Source organism: Mastigoproctus giganteus, chromosome 10 (assembly GCF_048544385.1).
Source record: "Mastigoproctus giganteus isolate SK-2022 chromosome 10, ASM4854438v1, whole genome shotgun sequence".
NCBI classification, from domain to species: Eukaryota; Metazoa; Arthropoda; class Arachnida; order Uropygi; family Thelyphonidae; genus Mastigoproctus; species Mastigoproctus giganteus.
This window is the reverse complement of record NC_143584.1, coordinates 106760926-106780336: the sequence shown is the minus strand read 5'-3', so window position 1 is coordinate 106780336 and position 19411 is coordinate 106760926.

Here is a 19411-nt window from a genome sequence, read left to right as displayed (position 1 = left end):
AATTTGCAGAGTTCACAGTGTTTTTGTGAAAGAAAAATGGTCCAATCACCTGGCTGTAGGACAGTGCACACCACATGTTTACCTTGTGACTATCATGCACGTGTCATGCATGGCTCCAGAAATATAACTTAAACCTACTAGCCCGAAAAAAAAAATTTACTCGCCCATAGTATCTAATTTATATAAATATTTTTATAGGTGATATTTTAAAAAACTAAATGTTTAATGTTATGATGACAAAACAAAACAAAAGTAATACATTCTTTAATTCTTATTACACTGTACATATAATTATACAGAAATATTCTTTCCTTTACATGGGTTTAAATTGTACTCCACTAACACTTACAGGTCATTTATATAAGGGCTTCTTATATCCTCCAGTGTGTCTTTTCATGGTGCAAAATACCCCTTATCCACTGATTTATCTGGAATAAAGTCTTGTAGAGAAGGACCATTCATATGTATCATCATCTGTAAATCATTCGAAGTGGAGGGATTCATTGATGACTTCAACTTCCCTTTTATTAGATTCATTTGTCTAAAATCTCGTTCACATGATGAAGCAAAACAGCTTCAATCAGTAAATTCAAAACAGCTTTAATCCTGGTAAAACAGCTACAATCAGTTCAATCAATTGTGAAAGAAATGGAAACCTGTAGCCATTTGTTCCCCCAAGATGTATGTTTAAATGCTTCCCCATAACTTTGAACTCATACCACTCTTTCATCAAATTTATTGAAACTGTTTCTTTGTTATTATCAAAATATTTGCTGAAACATTTTCTCAAAATCTTAATTTCCTTTCCAAAATCTTCTAGATCTTCAGGCCAGGCAAATGTATCAAATACTGAGACAGCTTTAGCAATTTCTCATTCATTTTCACCAAATCTTTTTATCAAATACTTTATTCCCTCATCTATTTCTTGTATTTTTTTTCATGCAACATTCGAATAGCTCTGTACATGCATTAGCTGAATACCGTTGTATACACAGACTATTTACGTTACCTAAAATTTCCTCTCAAAATGTTTGGAACTTCTCTCATTTCTTTTAGGGCATTCAAAGTACTGTCCACATGGTATTTTGTTTGACTAAGTAGTAAGTTTTCCTTTTGAAAAATCAGTGACAGTTGCTTGAATAAAGTTATAAAATCTAAGAGAAAATGGATTCTTATTGCAGAGAGGTATGTCTTTATTTTCTTTAACAAGTTTTGATTTTGCAGCATCATCCTCTTTTCCATTTCCTATTCTCTCCAAATGTTACCACTGTAGAATAGTTATTACAAGTGCAGTCAGTGCTCCCCCACTTGATTAGACACCCACTTTACTGAATGCAGATAATTGAAGTTAAGGATATTTGTTTTTAGCGTGTCTACTACTTTTCCCAGTTCCTTCAGTCTTTTTGGTGAATTCTGGTAAAAGGTACATTTTTTATCACTGTTGCAATTTCAGCAACAGAGGGAGCATCTTTTATAAAATTTAAAACAGTCAGATTTAACTTATGTGCAATACAGTGTATTGATGTAAGATCCGGCATGTCCCTCTTTAATTTTGCCACTAGCCCATTGTTTTTTCTGAGCATGTTACCTGCTCCATCTATTTCAGTGCCAACTAACCAATTATCATTTAGTTGGCACTGAAACAACAAGAAAGTTTCTTGTGATCAACAAGAAAGCCACATGAAATCGGCAAGAATAACTTGCTCATTTCACTCTCTAATGTATCAAAGTACCCTGCAACTGTTGAGTTTTGGAGAGGAATTATGGAAACAAATGCCTCCTTCAGTTTCTGATTTTTATCTGTGTATCTTCTATAAAGGACAGGTTTCTCCTCATTTGAAATAGCTGTAGCAGCATATATAGATATTTCAAATTTGCTTAAGTAATTCTTGTTTAATGACATCAATAACTAACACAAATTCTTTACATTTCATGCCATTTTGGTATTAGCATTAGCAGTGCTAAATGATGCAAGAAAGCACACTTATACAGGTTAAAGGCACACTTCTGCACATCTATTCTGCAACCATCATTCTGCATTTTGAATTTGTGCACCATTATGTGTGTGGTCTGAGCAAGAAGAAGAATCCCATCAGCCTTAAACATCTCAATCAGATCACTTCATAGTTGCTTAGTCTCCAGACCCTGCAATTTGCAGAACTGAAGCCTTTCTTGGTAAGAGCACCAATCTCATTGTCCTTCTCTGTACTTGTTCCAGCAGCTCCACATCCTAAATAAGGCCTCCAGACTTGTATGTAGTACTCAAGATGTGATCTGGGTCTGATTGTGTATCTACTCATGCTTATTTAGTAGGACTAAGTTTTTGAAGTCAGTAAATGGTATATTGAATTTAGCTATATAATAGACTGTATTAAAAAGGCACTTGAAGATTTTCAAACATTTTAGAATCTGTCTTTCTTTGTTAGGCACCTAGAGGGGTGTTTTCTAGGTGATTTCTGGCCAAGTCTATGTCACAGTATTTTTTTATGAAATTTGGATGCCTCATGAAACCTAAATGTCTCCACTTTAAATGGTGCTTGAAAACCTTGTAGTAATCTAGAGTTATTGTCAGTAGCCCCAGGATGTTTTTACATGCATTGAAAAATGCAACTTCTTCTTTGTAGCACAGCCACCTGAATTCCTAGAGCCATTTGTCTTGGAAAGCGTGTCTTAAGCATTTGTTTTTACTTGATGATACAACAGAACACTTTTCTCTAGTCTTTTTAACACTTTCTGGTCCCTTACCTCCGCCTTCAACTACCTGTGAGGGCAACTTGTTTCAATAATTAATGACTTTGGCTAAAAGAAAACTTCTTGCTATCTAATCTAAACCTCGACCTCTGTAGTTTGAATTTATGACCCCTAGTTCTGGAATTCTTTATAACAGTGAGAATTCCACCTTCATTCGTTTTACTAATCCCTTTCAGAGCTTTATAAACCTCTCTTAGGACAACTCTGAGGTGCCTGGTTGCCAAGCTCCTGTAGTCCACATAATCGGAGTCTTTCTTCATGCGGCTGTCCTTTGCAGCTGGAATCAATGCACTGTAGCATTAGTATCAAAAGTATATTGATTCCAAAGGGAACTATGTTGATAAGTAAAATGTTACCAAACTCCTGAAATAAACCCTTCATACTCAGGCCATGCACTTTTTAAACATCCCTCTTACTTTAGTAGGAAAAGGAGGAAAATTAAAATGCACACAAAACACTTAATCTACATCCTTAATGATTTCAAACTGATTAATTTCTGATGCTCACATTCCAGAATTTCCTTAAACATGCATGCTCAGAAAATGTGGCTGCTAGTTTAGGAAATACTGTATCATATTGGACAAGCCCTGATGTATAATATTTCTTTATGAAATTTTAAGACAAATTTTTAAGTGTTTATAAAAAGGCTGTGTATTATATTTCTCAGTAAATGTTTCCAAAATTATAAGTGGTTCCAGCATTGCAAATATAAAATTCCACGTTCATTGATATAAAGGCCTTATTTAAAAATTTAAGAATGGATATTGAGCTAGATAATATTAATTCTGTTCTGTTTCCTTTAATAAAAATGAATGTGTTATACATTCCTGTTATGCATTATAGTGAGGAACAACCAGGATGGACACAACAATTTTAGATTACTATCATACTTCAAAATTCCATTCACTGCATGAACATCGACTAAACCAACTTCAAATAAAATATTAAAGAAATGAGAATACACTTTCTCAATGTATCTATAAAAACGATTTATTCATAGAACAAGAAAGCAAATGGAAATTAATAGAACAAGCAATTGCACATGCCTATCATATGTGATTACTGATATTAGTTCATGTTCACTTCAGCCAACAGTATGTGCTTGCAAAAACTGTTTTACCTTGTTTTCATTTGTGTTAAATTATTATTCTTATAAAATTTTAAGCTTCTTTCAAAACTGTATTCCACTATAAAAGGTAGTAGTAGTAGTAGATAGTGGGAACGATATTTTTATTTAATGCTAATTTGGAATTATTTATTTTACTCTGAATAATATCTATGAACATAATTATACTAACCACAACTTCAGTATTCTTAAGATATAAAATTATAAAAATTAGTAAAAGTTGGCAGATGTGTGCATTTCAAAATACATCTCAGTATGTTCTAAACACAATGTATTACTTTAATTGAAATCATGCACATTCATTTATATTCAATTTAAAGTGCAAAACATCAATTAAATAATTTAATATTTTTAATTGATTTTTTGCACTTTAACTTGAATATAAAAGAATGTGAAAAACAAGAAAGGTGTTAACACTCACTGCAAAGCCAAAGTCACTTTTCAGATGTAATATTAGTCATGTGATCCAGTCTTATCTGCCCTCCTTTATGCCCCTACCTCACTTTCCCCTCTAACAACCAACTTGTTTTTGCAAGATAATTGTATTTTTCTAAATAACAGCTTTAAAAAGCCTTTTCGTTATGTTAAATGTTCAAATATATAATTAAACTAAGCTAATTCATGTTGTGAATTATAAAAATAAGCTTATGCCAACACTTTATTACAGTTGCATACCTACTTAAGGGTTAAAGAGGGTGAGAGATAAATAGTGCCACCTGTTCTCGTAGATTGGAATTGCTCCACCTTTCGAAAACAGCAGTGAGACATGTCTTTTAGAGTATCTTTGTGCAAACTAACTTTTAGCAGAGGGCAAATAGTCTATGAAGGAATTAACTTATTAAATTAATCGTCCTGTGCTACAACAAGTTGTAGCATAGGATGATGATGATGTAAATTACATGGGCAGAAATTTACTAGAAAAATATAAAACATGGGGACTGACAGTTAATTTTAATAAGACAGAGTACATGAATGGAAGTGAGGATGTTCTGGATTTAGATGGAATACAGGTGAAAACTGTACAGAAATTTAAACACCTGGGTGCAATTATTCAGGCTGATGTATCATCTGCACAGGAAATTGAGAGAAGACTGGGTGAAGGTAGAAAGGTCATAGGAATGCTCAATTCTGTGCTATGGAATAAAAATATTAACAAAACTAAACATCAAATATATAATGCAATATTACAAAGTGTTTTATTATATGGATGTGAGACTTGGACCTTAACTGAAAGACAAAAAAATAAACTACTGGCCTTGAGATGGATTTTTGGCAAAGATTGGCAAGAAAGTCTAGGTCTGAAAAAGTTATAAATGATCTGATAAGGAATACAATGAATGTCCAAAAAAGCATCATTGATAAAATAGAGGAGAAAAGATTGGAGTGGTTTGGCTATGCGAAGAGAATGGAGGACGACAGATTGTCCAGAGGAGTCACGGAGAAGGAAAAAGAGAGGAAGACCAAGAAGGACGTGGATAGAGGGTGTGGAAGCAGCCCACAAATAGAAGGGGACTGATGGACAGAGATTGGGAAGATAGAAGAAAAAAAAGAATAAAGGAATGACTTTTTGATGTTAGGTTGAGGAGAACTGTTGTAATAACAGAATAAATCCTAAGAAGAAGGAGAAGAAATTAATTACATAAGATGCTATTTCCTGGTTAGAAATAAAACTTCTTTGATAAATTTGTTGGTGGCCGCCTTTGATAAAATAACTTGACGGTGAATGACATGACAGTGGAGGCCGCCGTAGCCTAGTGGTCAGGTGCGCGGGTGCACAAGTACACTTGCCTTGAGTGACTGGGGTTCAAGCCCGTGACTACTGAATACGGTGCTGTTTCTTGTAATCTGTCTATCTTGTGAACTCCTCTGACTGTTTGGTCGTCCCGGAGTATAAACAGAAAATTTATTTATTTATTTATGATGCTAATATAAGTAATATATTTTGATTACATTTAGAACAAGGCTGAAAATTCACTTGTTATCTGTCTCTGAAAACTCACCCATGGCGAGTTGGTGAGTGGATTTCTGGAGCTCTGCTCATATGTGACAGTTGGGTCTGTTAATTTTACCAGACAGGTGGAATGTTGCCGAAAATGACATTTTACAGAAAGTGCTCATCTTTATCTATACAGTTGAGAATGTGAATAGAAAATTCCTCTTGTGGTTTGTTGTAAGGCTAAATTTCCCGAATGATTTGCATATTATAAGTATAAAGTTTGTCTTTTACAAACCACCATGTGCATTGTTGCTTACATTATTTGCAGCTTGCAAATAATGCAAATAGATTTGTAGGACTAAGAGTAAACACTTCTTGAATTTCTGAAATTTTATCTGCAGATACACTAGACCTACCTGCTCCATTTTGGTTTCTTGAAACTGCTTCAACCTGTGCCTTACTGATTGTTCTATAAGTGGATCTACAGTCACACACACATTGCTTTCTCCTGTACTGTCACCATTTTAATGCTGTACTGTCGTAATGCTTCCTGGGATCAAGGCTACCAATTGCATGAGAAAAAACTTATTTAGTTGCTTTGATAACTGCAGCAAACCATTTTAAGATACCTATTTCAATAAAATTTTAATCGAGCTTCATAATCAAGCAAATAATTTATGGACACCTAGTACACAGATGTATTAATACAAAGTATTGAAAACCTACGGATTCTGCGTCAATACTGAAATTACATGCTAACCAAATAGTGTGATAATTATGGGCGTAGCTCTTGATTCCCTGAGAATATTCCTGGAGAATCAAGGGAATCAAGAATATCTTGGTTCTCCTGATACCCTAAAATAAGAGCTAAGTGCCACCAGAAATGTCATGATCAGCAAGAAACACAGAGAGACTAACACGTTCCAGAATGTCCCCCCCCCAAACAATAAATCATACCAAGCCATAGTTAATTAAAATAATTAATTGTTAAACTCATTCAAACCACCTAGGAATAGGGGATAGCAGGCATGAAGTATGTTTCATCAGCAACAAGAATCTGAAGAAGCTCCTCTGTTTTTCCAACACCCAAGCATTGAGAGATAAGGTCTCTCAGCCTGATTGTGAACTCTATATCAGGCAAATCTTCCAGAAATTACAGAAGAGAATCAGTGATCATGTACACCACACCACATTTCCAGTACAGCCACTCCTAACTGCAGGATCCCCTCCCTCTCACACACAAACCATAATCATTAATAAGGCTGGCTGCAAAGAGCACACCTTGTTGATCATCCTTTGGAATCTTACAATACAGGACAATACAACTGAACTGAAGCTTCTGTTGTGTGAGAGGAGCTTGTCAGTTCTATACTCCCAGGATTATTGCTGCTATGATTTCTTTAATTTATTGTATTCTTTGTGTTAGGATGTAGTACTTGCATATACTACAATATTTTAATGCCACTTTGTTAATTCATTTTTATATATTTTATGGTCATTTAAATATATAGTTAAATATTTAATTATTTTAGGTTTTGTAAAAAATCAACACAGTGCAGTGTCCTGCTTATATATTTTAAATTTTGTCTCAGATAGTTAATTTCAGTTAGTTATTTTATTTATTACTTTGCATTGTTGACATGCATTATTAGATAATGTTGACATGCATTATTAGATATACAATTATTGACACACTAAGGCATATTTTTATTTAACTAAATATTTGCCTTTTAGGAAATTTTTTATGTGGGTTGCTTTCTTCTGGAGAAATTTTTTTGTGGCATAAAGATCATGATCAGTTGCATATGATTCAGAAAGCACCAAACATTGATTGTGTTCAGTCTGTTCGTGCTTCCCTTTACTCAGGTAAAACATATGACATATAATAGTTCCCTTTTTTGCATAATGTTATATTTTTAAATTGTTGGTACATATTGTTAGATATTGCACAGACCATATAAGACCATGTACTGTGTGATTTGTGAATTTAACTATTAATATTTGTGATAGTATGTAGTACACTGAGTGGACAGAAATCATGGGATACCTACCTAGATAGGTCCACCTTTCGCCTGGATAAGGGCAGTCACACGGCAAGGCATTGAGTCCACTAGTTCATGAAAGCATTCCACAAGTATTTTCATCCATGTTTGCTGCATCGCTGTCCATAATTCTGTTGCATTCCTGGGTGAAGGATCCAAATCTCGAATGGACCTTTCCATAGCATCCCAAAGATGCTTCACAGGGTTCTTGTCCGATGAACGGGGAGGCCATTCCATGGTGGTAAAATCTGCAGAATGCTTTTTGAACCATGTTCTAGTCACCGGCTCTGTGGGGGAGTTGCATTGTCCTGTTGGAAGACTATTTCCCTGTGGGTGCACAATGACCATGAAGGTATTCAGATGGTCTGCAAGGATGGACACATAACCTGGACTGTTCAGAGATGTGTCTAGACGTATGTGTGTGCCAGTTAAACATCTGCAGCCCATTACCGACCATCCGCCTGCCTGAACAGTTCTTTGTTGACATGACGGGTGCATAGCTTCATGCAGTTTCCGCCAGATATGCACCCTCCCATCCGCTCGAAATAACTGGAAACAGGACTCATCGGACCAGAAGACCCATCTACAATTATCCAAGCTCCAGTGCCAATGTTCTTTCACCCAGTTGAGGCATAGAGTCCGGTGTCGTCGTGTTAGCAATGGGACTCTGGTGGGTCAGCAGCTCCCATAACCTATTGCGGCTAATGATCGCCTGATGGTCTTGGTGGAGATGTTTCTGGCACCTCCCTCATTGAAATCAGCAGTGATTTGTGCCACTGTCGCTCTCTGATTGGCTGAAACAATGCTAGACAGAAGTTGACAGCCACATTCATCCACCACCTTTCTCTGCCCACAGCGCTGTACATGATGAGATGTTATTCCGGAAATGGTGTATTCCCGATACGATTCTGGATACTGTTGAATGGGGATAGTACAATTTCTGTACCACCTCTGGGATAAAGTGACCCATGTTTTGGGCACCCACTATCATCCCTCTTTCAAAGTAAGTTAACACACAACATTTATCCATACTGACGTCGAATTACCGTCTACATGAATGCAGTGTACCTATATACCTGCCAAGCGGTGGGTTCGTCCACTGACGAGAGAAGTGACAGCATCACATTGCCCAGGAACCAGATATTCCATGAATTTTGTACAATAAGTGGAACAGGTGTAACATCAAAAATCTGGTAACCTTGGGACCTAGAGATTACTGGTTTTTGGATAATAAATTTAACCAAACATAATCAAAATTCAGACATGGATAAAGGGAGAGCATATTGGTAGCATGGCCATCTACTTTTTATAATTTTTCTATGTGATTAGTTTAATTTTATTAACAATATTATTTTATTCTTATTTATTATTTTATCCTTTATGCTGTTGATCAAAATTTGGAAATGAAATACTTGGCACTGTGAAGTTACTAAAGTGATGATCTACAAAATCCCTCTGCTAGTATTCCCTTAAAAAAAATTATAATGAGAAGACAAAATAAGCAGAACAAAATATTGCATGAAGAATTTTTTAACTGCACAAGGTTTTTTTTTTAATACTTTTTTTTTTTTTAGGAATAAATGTGAGGGCTTTTAAATCCCCTTCCCTTAATTGAATATTTTCCTATTGTGTTGGTGACTGCAGGAAAGTTTTCCACAACTATTGGAACACCTGTAATTGCCTTGAAATTAATGCAAAAAAAAAAAAAAAAAAAAAGACTTGTCACTTTGGAGAAATTTTATTTACACTGGATATAATACTGATTATTTAAACTTTGAATTATGTAACAGGTTGAAACTGTATCATAGTTTGATATCTGCTTTAATATTATAAGTCTTTGTAATTAGTACTTTTATGTTTTTATTTGGAGTTATGTGCATTAAAAAGCTTTAATATAGTTACATTTAATTGCTATTCTTTTAACGGATCGGAACATCTGATTTACCCTCCCCCTTTGAAGTTTACACTTTTAAATTTTATTTTCAGTTTAGAGTTGAATTTTGAGTTGTAAATCCATGACTGATTTGTGGTTACTATTTAATTGCTAGTGAGATAGTTTTTGCTCTGGTAAAGATTGCTTATACTGTGGATTATTTACTATACTGGTAAACTGATTTTAAAAGAGTTATTATAACAATAATAGAGCTATAATTGAATTAATATGGATGGTAAAACTGTAAGTCATTGGAAGTCTACAGCTAGTGTGGAAGGAGAAGGGGAGAGTTCCACCTACTACATCCAAAGATTCCTCAAACCCAGTCAGACATCAGGAAGTTGTCTGATTTTAGGTATGGTACTGGACTTGTAATTAAAGATTTATCTAGGATTGTTAGTGGGACATCTGACCTTCCAACTCAGTTACCCTTGGATAAGGATACTTCTGTTCACATGCCGTCTGATTTTAAATTAGTTGTGGCAGAGGATAAAGATAGAATTGACACTTAGGGAGCACAAGGGTTAGAGGATAGTAGTGAGGAAGTGTCCTCAGTGTATGAGGTAATTTCACATATGAGGAAGGACATTAGGTGCTTTTTGTCTAGTGAAACCAATAAAGTCACTAAGATTACCAAAAACAATCAAAGGTAACCATATTATGGAAAAATGGTCTAACCTGGAAACAATAACTATAGCATTGCTTATAGAAAATGAGAAGTTAAAAGCCATTAATGCTGAGGTTAAAAGAGCAAAATTATTGACCAGAGTTATTACTTCATGTTTACATCTAAAGTAGATCACACTGGAGTAAATTGGTAGAGATACATGGAAAAGACAATTTTCCTGATTAGTTAAAGAGTTACAGAGTACACTTGGTCGTCGACTTACGACCTATGTGACTTACGACCGACCACACTTACGACCGGCCGCGACTAGGCGTAGAAACGAAGGTATGTACAGTATCGCTAAATAAAAGATGAAAACATTACTGTATTTAAAATGAAAAATAAAAGATGATAAAAATTTAAAAGATTATAAAAATTATAAAGATGATAAAAATTATAAAGATGATAAAAAGATTAGAAAGGTTAAAAAATACTGTTAATAAATATATGGCCGACATACGACCAGATCGACTTACGACCTGTCAGTCAGAACAGAAGTCGGTCGTAAGTCGACGACCAACTGTAGTCCTCAAGTACATACTTTTGCAGCAGTTGCCTGGAATGGGTCAGCAGTTGAATAAAGTATTTCACCTTTGATATCAAATGACAACCTAATTATTTTTAGAGCCAGTGAAAATGGTGAGATCAAAACAAGTATGGAAGTTAAGAATTTTAGTCACTAATACTCTTAAGACAGAGTTTAAAAATGTAAAGATAAAATCTTTAAGGTTAGTATGTAACTGAGGTGTAGTATTAGAAACAGCTACTGAGCAGGATATGGACAGTATTGCTCTTTTGAATCAGTGGGATTGATTACTGGTATACCTAAGTAGGATAATCCTTCCATAATAATCTATGATATATTGAAAGGGATGACTAAGGATGAGATTACGGATGACCTTTATAATAAAAATTTTATTGACTGCAGGTTTTCTATTGATGAAGTAAGATCAGGGATGCAGTTCCCCTTTATAATTAGGCAAATGATTTGTGCCACTGTTGCTCTCCGGTTGGCTGAAACAAATGCAAGACAGGTGCATTGGGTTATTAGTTTTGATGCATTGGGTTGTTGCACAGGTGTTATTGGATTGTTGCACATTGCACATTGGTGTTATTAGGTTATTGCATTGGGTTATTGGGTTAACATGGTGCATTGGGTTATTAGTTTTTCCCCTAAGCTTTACAGATGTATTTCCTCAATGAATAAATTGTTATTATTCATATCATTTAGTTCTCACAGGTTCAGAATGTTCACAATTATTACTAAATGCTACTGATGTCTTGGATATGGACATACGACAGAGCATTGCACTCACGAGTTCCCCTCATGTGGGCACTGTACTTGTAGTGAGCACGTTTTTGCAAAGTGCCCATGCAGGGAGGAACCTGCCTGTTGTATAAACTGCAAGAGGAGAAAAAGAGAATATCAGCACTCTGTACAAGATATTCAGAGTGCTGATATTCTCAGCACCCTGAATATAAAAAGGCTTTGGAACAGGCAAAAATAAGGGTTGCCAGCAAATGAAAAAACATTTCTCTGACTGTGGATGATAATGAATGCTACAACACAATTACTATTGCATGTAAACTGAGTATAATGCAAATAAACAGGCAAATATCTAGGAATGTTTCTGATGAAATTAGGGTTTCAGCAGAGGAAAATGAAATAGACATTATCAATCCAGGAGCCTTACTTTGCAAAGGTGCAGCCAGATCTTACATCGAAAGTTGTAGGATTTGGTTTAAATACTAGAGTTATTCAACCAGTCTCAATTAATCTGAAGACATTAATCTGTAACAGTAGTTAATGGTCTTTGTAATTTTTGCACAATTTGTGTTCAGATGACTTTTTCAACATTATAATTTTATTTGTTCTTACTATATTGCCCTACAGCAGATCTTAATTCTATACTCAGTTATTTAGACATGGCTTTTTATCAGTTGGGTTTTAATAATCTTATAATTACAATGGATGCCAATGCAAAATCACCCCTATGGTATAGTGCTTCATCTGATATTCGTGGCCAATTACTGGAGGAGTTTACGGTAAGTCATAATGTGATGGATGGTTATAAATAGACAGTTTTTTTCACCTCATTCTCAAGTCACTTGGGGGAGACTAACATAGACATTACTGTATCCAACTCTAGCTTTGGTACTCACCTTGTGGATTGGAAAATGATTTAAAATTGGCTGGACTACCAATGACCATTGTGTGATTTTGTTTTTGGTTACAAAGGATGTGTCACTATCTGGAAGTTAAAGTTTTCCACAAAAAATGTTAATTGGGACTCATTTGAGGTATCTATTTTAATGGATTACCCTAATGATGAACTTGGGTCTTTATATAACTGTAGTGATGTTGGATTAGTTGAAAAAGTCTACGATCAAGCTGTGGATATTTGATGGATACAAATCTACCAAAAAGAAGAAAATCTCATCAAGAACATGCTCTTGGTGATTTTTTGAACTTTCCACCCTTAGGAGGTAAGTGCTAGGAGACAGTATCAGAGACACAGACATTGGCCTGCTGCAGAAAAAGATCAGTATTATTATAGGTCAGTATTATTATAATCAGTACAGATTAATTAAGAAAATGTGTGATAAGGAAATAGATAATAAAATAATGTGTGATAAGAAAATAGTGTGTGATGAGAAAATACCTGTAAAACAGAAACCTGGATTAACTTTGTGCAAACCACTGGAAATTCTGACTGATGGGGTCTTCTCTATAAAATTGTTAGAAACAAAACTTTTGCTCCAGAAATATACGGAACTCTATCAATTCAGAAAAAGGTCAGTATCATTCAGATACTGACCTTTTTCTTCCCATATGTAAAGTACTGCATATGGGAAGCAGTAACCCCAGAGTAACGTAACAACTCTGTGGTACTACACTGACAGTGGTAGAGAATGAAAAGGACCTGGGAGTAATTGTGCAGGCAGATATGAAATTTTCTGAGCAGTGGAGATGGTCGGCAAGAGTAGTCAATGATATACAGGAATTTTTCTAGCAGGGATAAGGAGGTGATTATCCCCTTGTATAAAGCAATGGTCAGGCCACACATTGAGTACTGTAGGTCTGGAGGCCTCATTTTAAGAAGAATATAGAGCTGTTGGAACGAGTACAGAGAAGGGCAACAAGATTAGCGAATGGAATGAAGGGTTGCTCTTATGAAAAAAAGGCTTAAGTTTTGCAGATTACAGTGTCTGGAGACTAGGCACCTGTGAGGTGATCTGATTGAGGTGTATAAAGCCTTGAATGGTTTGAGCATGCTCAATGCTGATGGGATTCTTCCTCTTGCTCAGAATAATCACCTGAGAGGGCATAAATTCAAATTGAGGAAAGACAGTTGTAGGATAAAAATGCGGAAGTTTGCCTTTAGCCAGCAGGTAGTTGATTGGTGGAATAGACTTTAATCTTTTGTTGTGGAAGTTGATAGCCTAAATAAATTTAAGGCTGAGCTGGACAGGTATTTGGAACAAATGGAGGGGTGAAATGGGAGCAGTTTTTTTTTGGCTGATGCTGCATAAGCTTGCTTTCTTGCATTGTATGCCTCTACTAATGCTAATTCTGTGGAAACCTTGAATTGGGTAGATACGGTCAATGCAGTTTTAGACAGACTTTCTTGATGATGCTATTGTGAATGATTCTGAAATACACTCTCAATCAAATTTGGAAGAGAATCCTTTCGCACTTGAGGAACTTCTTTAAGTGACTAAGAACATTAAATTAAGGAAATGTGCAGTTATTGACCTGGTAGACAATGTTTTTATTCTTAGATTTATTCAGTTAAAACCCTTAATTTTGCTTGCACATTATTAATAAATGCTTGCAGGAGAAAGTTTTTCCTTCTCCTTAGAAATTAATCAATTAATCAAAAAACACGATAAATCAGTAAGAGATCCTCAATTGTACAGACCCTTGCTCTTTAGGAAAATCGTGGGAAGTTACTGGAGTGTTTCATGACTTTGCACTTAACTGATATTCTGGTTACAAACAATTTAATTTCTCCCTGTTAATATGGGTTTTGTCCAATTAAATATACTGAAGATGCATTGATAGACTTTGTCTAACATATAAAGAATTCTGATTCTAAATATAACTTATCCATTTTTATAGACTTCGAGGGTGCTTTTGACACCCTGTGGTGGGAGAGCGCCTTTGAATGTCTTTGTTCTGATAATTGTTCTGACCATCTAAAATGCCAGTAAAAGTAAAATGCTTTTACTGGCATTTTAGGAGTTACTTTAATGAGAGAAATGTAATTGTAAAATTAAAATTTCAGCAAGTCTCTAGGAGGTATCACAAGGGTATCCTCAGGGATCCATCCTGGGACTACTCTTATTGAATATAGTCATACAAGAATGATTATCTCATTCTTTTGATAGAGTTAAGATTATAGCTTATGCAGATGATCTCATTATTATTGTTGGTGGACAGTCACAATGGAACTTAGGAACTAATGCTAACTTCGTTCTAAGAGATCTGTCAACTTGGACGTTTAATAAAAACTGCAACCATTATCAACCCACTGCAGGATGGAAGCCTCCTCAACAATCCATGCTGAGGGGAAATGGACCATAATCAGCCACTCTGGTCCAGTGCGGGTTGGCAGATCGACTGTATTTAGCAGTCAGGGGCTTGAACCCCAGTCTACTCAAAGAGCGTGTGCTACTGCACTCCCGCTCCTGACCACTCGGCTACAGAGGACGTTTAATCACGAGCTAACAATTTGTACCTCCAAAGCTAAAATAGTTCTTTTTGTCTCAAAATTTGATTTAAATCAACCTCATCAGATAAAAATAAATGATGCACAAATTCCTATGGTGAAAGATGTGAAGTATTTAGGCATTATTGTGAACAGTAAACTAAATTTCCAGTTGCATTTTAACTTCATTTATACAAAAATAAAGAATTTCATGCGAGCCATAGTAAGAATTTCAAGAGATGAGTGGGGATTATCCCAGAAAACTATACAGATTTACCATGGAGCCATCTTCCTCTCTATGGTAACCTATGCGCCAGGGCATGGTACCACAGGGCAGTTATAGACCAGAATCATAATAAAGTGGCATCTATACAAAGAACCACGATATTAGTTATTCTGTAATTCTGTGTTGTACTGTTTCAACCTCAGTTTTACAAATTTTGGTGGGTTCACTTCCCTTGGATTTATACGCGATCTATTGAGGAGTGGTATATCTGATCAAAAAGCAGATTCCAGCTGAGATTTTAGGGATAAGAATAAATGTGCAGTAGGACATTAAAAGGGAGAAATTAAGATGTTACAATGAGTTGATTAAAAGCTGCATTTGATGTTTCTGAACACAACAAAAACACCTAAACACTGGAAGTCATGCAACCACTGAGGGGTTAAAGACTATCCAATTATATTCAGGGAAGCAGAAAAGGAGGTGAGCAAACCCTTAGCCATAATTATGAGAGCATCCTTGGATTCAGGGTAGGTCCCTTTGCATTGGAGATGCAAGTGTATCCCCTCCATAAAGGAGGATCAAAAGGTGACATGAATAATTACAGGCCTGTTAGTTTAACATCTGTTAAGAGGGAAAATAATGTAATGGAATCACTGGTTAAAGGAGTAATGCAGGACCATTTGGACAGGCATGCAATTATACTGCAAAAACAGCATGGATTTGTTAAGGGGTGGGTCTTCTATAACCAATGTGATAGGTTACTATGATGCAGTGACCAAGGAACAGGGGCTCACATCTGATGAGTATGGGCTTGGCACACCCAAGGTCCTGAGCTGGATATCATCATTCTTCTCTTTCTTGGTGATTCCCTTCTACTTTTGACTCTCTCTCAGGGTAACTTGGGAATTTTTTTTTTTCCCTGGTACAGCATAAGCCTCAGGCTTCCTTGCACCATATGGCTATTAATAATAATAATAATAGTACTAATAATAATAATAGGACCATGCTATGGATTCCGTCAGTGTCGATCCACTGGTGATATTCTGGCTTATGTTACCCATTTATGGACTAATTCAATGGAAAGGTTTGGTGAAACACAACTAGTTGCTCTTGACATCTCAAAGGCTTTCGATCGTGTTTGGCATAAAGGTCTTCTAAACAAGCTTCTATCTTATGGTTTGCCAACTGTTTTTAGTAATTGGTTATCCAGTTTTCTCTCTAATCGCTCACTGAGGGTGATGGTAGATGGCTCTCTGTCTTCTAACTTCTCCACTAATGTCGGTGTCCCCCAAGGTTCAGTTCTCTCCCCAACTCTATTCCTCTTGTATATTAATGACCTTCTTCCATTGACTGGAAATCCTATCCATAGTTTTGCCGATGATAGCACATTGCATTCCACTTTCCATTTTGAGAAACCTTGTCCTGCTCAATCAGCTTCAACTTCTCAAAAATCTGCTACCAGTTCCTTAAATGCCGATCTTCAGGTAATTCTCCAGTGGGGCAAAGACAACTTAGTTTATTTCAACCCTTCTAAAACTCAGTCGTGTCTTATATCTTGCAAAAAGGATTCTTCTGCTCCTATGCTTATATTTAGTGACACTCTGATTTCTAGGCAAAATGATATATCTCTTTTGGGGATTACTCTGACTTCTAATCTCTCTTGGCACAAGCACATTACAAATATTGCTTCTTCTGCATCTAAAAAACTTGGCTTTCTCTTTCGCTCTCGGCGTTACTTTTCTTCCAAACAGCTGCTCACTCTGTATAAATCGCCAATTCGCCCTGCCATGGAATATTGTTCCCACCTTTGGGGTGGTTCCCCCAAAACCTCTCTCAGGCTTCTTGATTCCATTCAGAAGAGGGCAGTTAGGTTAATTAATGACTCATCTCTAACAGAGTCTCTGCACTTTTTGTCTCATAGATGTACCGTTTCTGCCGCATGCCTTTTCTACAGATACTTCCATGGGCACTGTTCTTCTCAATTAGCTTCTATAATTCCTGCTCTCTCTCTTTCAAAACAGTCCGAACATGTGCCGCCACCAGCCAACATCCATTTACTGCCCAACTTCAAACTCACAGAACCAACTTTTCATCTTCCTCGTTTATTCATTCAACTGCCGTTTTCTGGAACAACCTTCCTTCATACGTATTTCCTGAAAATTACAGTCTACAGAAGTTGAAGTCCAATGTCAACAAATATCTTCTTTCGTCTTCTCAACCACCAACCCAAGCACGGTACTAAGTACCATAGGTTCTAACACCTCTCATGTTTGGGGTTTACATAAAAAAAAAAAAAAAAAAAAAAAAGGTTATTTGTATTTTTAACTTACAGTCACAATGTCTTCTCCTACTTGTCATTCTTTGGAGTTCTAATGTATTTTGGTGACCGGTTTGGAGCTCTCAGACCATGGATGCCAGGTACATTGGATCACCAATGGTTTTCCTCCAAGGGTAGAATTCATTTTGTTATTTTAATATTCATTTAAATTCAAGGAGAGTGTTAGTGAAGAAACTTCCTGCACACATATTGAAGTAATTCCTCTCATTGCTTTGAAAATTGATCAATAAAGTAGGACACACTGAGCCATGTTGCTCTTTCATTTACTAATATATTTTCATTCATTTCTGTTGAATATTGATCTATTCAAAGCCCCTGATGAATGTGGATTAATGTTCACACGAATGAATGAATAAAAGCTTCTTATTCTCGTCTTATTATTATTTGCTTACTTTATTATCTTATTATTTAATAAATTGCTCATAGGCAAATTAGGCTGCGTCTAATTAAGCTGCCAGAAGATAATTTTAGAACGGGAAAGCAATACTTAATTTACATAAATTTTGCTCATTAAGAGCAATAAAAATATAACAAAATACATTTAACCTTAGCAGTAATAATTTAAGCAGCGAATTTTTTTTTGCTGCTTATTCTTCTATTCCTTATTATAGATATGTTTATATTCTAAGCAAAAATATGTGTGCACATAAATGCTGAATTTTCATGCACTTAATAATTTTATAAACTTGAAAGTGGACAAGAATAAGAATAACATGTTTATATTCGATTTTTATAATGTTTTTTTACAAGAATTAATAAAAGGTGATGAATTTTCAGTGTGGGAATTTGTTACTTATTGTTTATAATTACTTAAGAAACCACAGTTGACTTCTGCTGAAATTGTTTTGTATTGATAGGAACATTCATATTTTTCTGCTACTGTTATTGTATTGAGTGTGTGGGTAGGGGAATTCTGGTGTTTTAATTGAAAATTGGTAGCATGAAAGTTTGAATCGTGTAGGTTGGTGTTAATTAGATAAATTTATTATCTATTATAATTACTTATAACGTACAAACATAATCGTATAATGTAATACATATAACATAAACTTGATAGGAGATATTAGCATTACCACTAGTAGAGGAATATGATTCAAAAAGCAAGCTTATACGGCATCAGCCAAAAAAAAAAAAAAAAAACCCTTCCCATTTCACCCATACATTCGCTCCAAAGCTTTGTCTAGTTTTTCCTTGAATTTATTTAAGCTATAAACTTTCACAACAACAGATGGAAGTTTGTTCCAGCAATCAACTACCTGCTGACTAAAGGCAAATTTCTGCACATCTTCTACACTGTCTTTCCTCAGTATAAATTTATGCCCCCTCAGGTTTGTAATCTGAGCAAAAGGAAGAATCTCATCAACATTGAGCCAGCTCAAACCCTTCAAGGCCTTGTACACCTCAATCAGATCACCTCGCACTTACTAGTCTCTAGATGCTGCAAGTTGCAGAACTTAAGATTTCTTGGTAAGAGGATCCCTTCGTTCCCCTTACCAATCTTGTTGCTGTCCTCTGTACTTGCTCTAGAAACTGTGCATCCTTCCTAAAATGAGGCCTCCAGACCTGTACGCAGTACTCGAGGTGTGGCCTGACCATTCGGATAATACATACAAAGTGATAATATATATACAAAGGGATAATCACCTCCTTTTCCTTACAGGCAAAATTCCTGTATGCTAT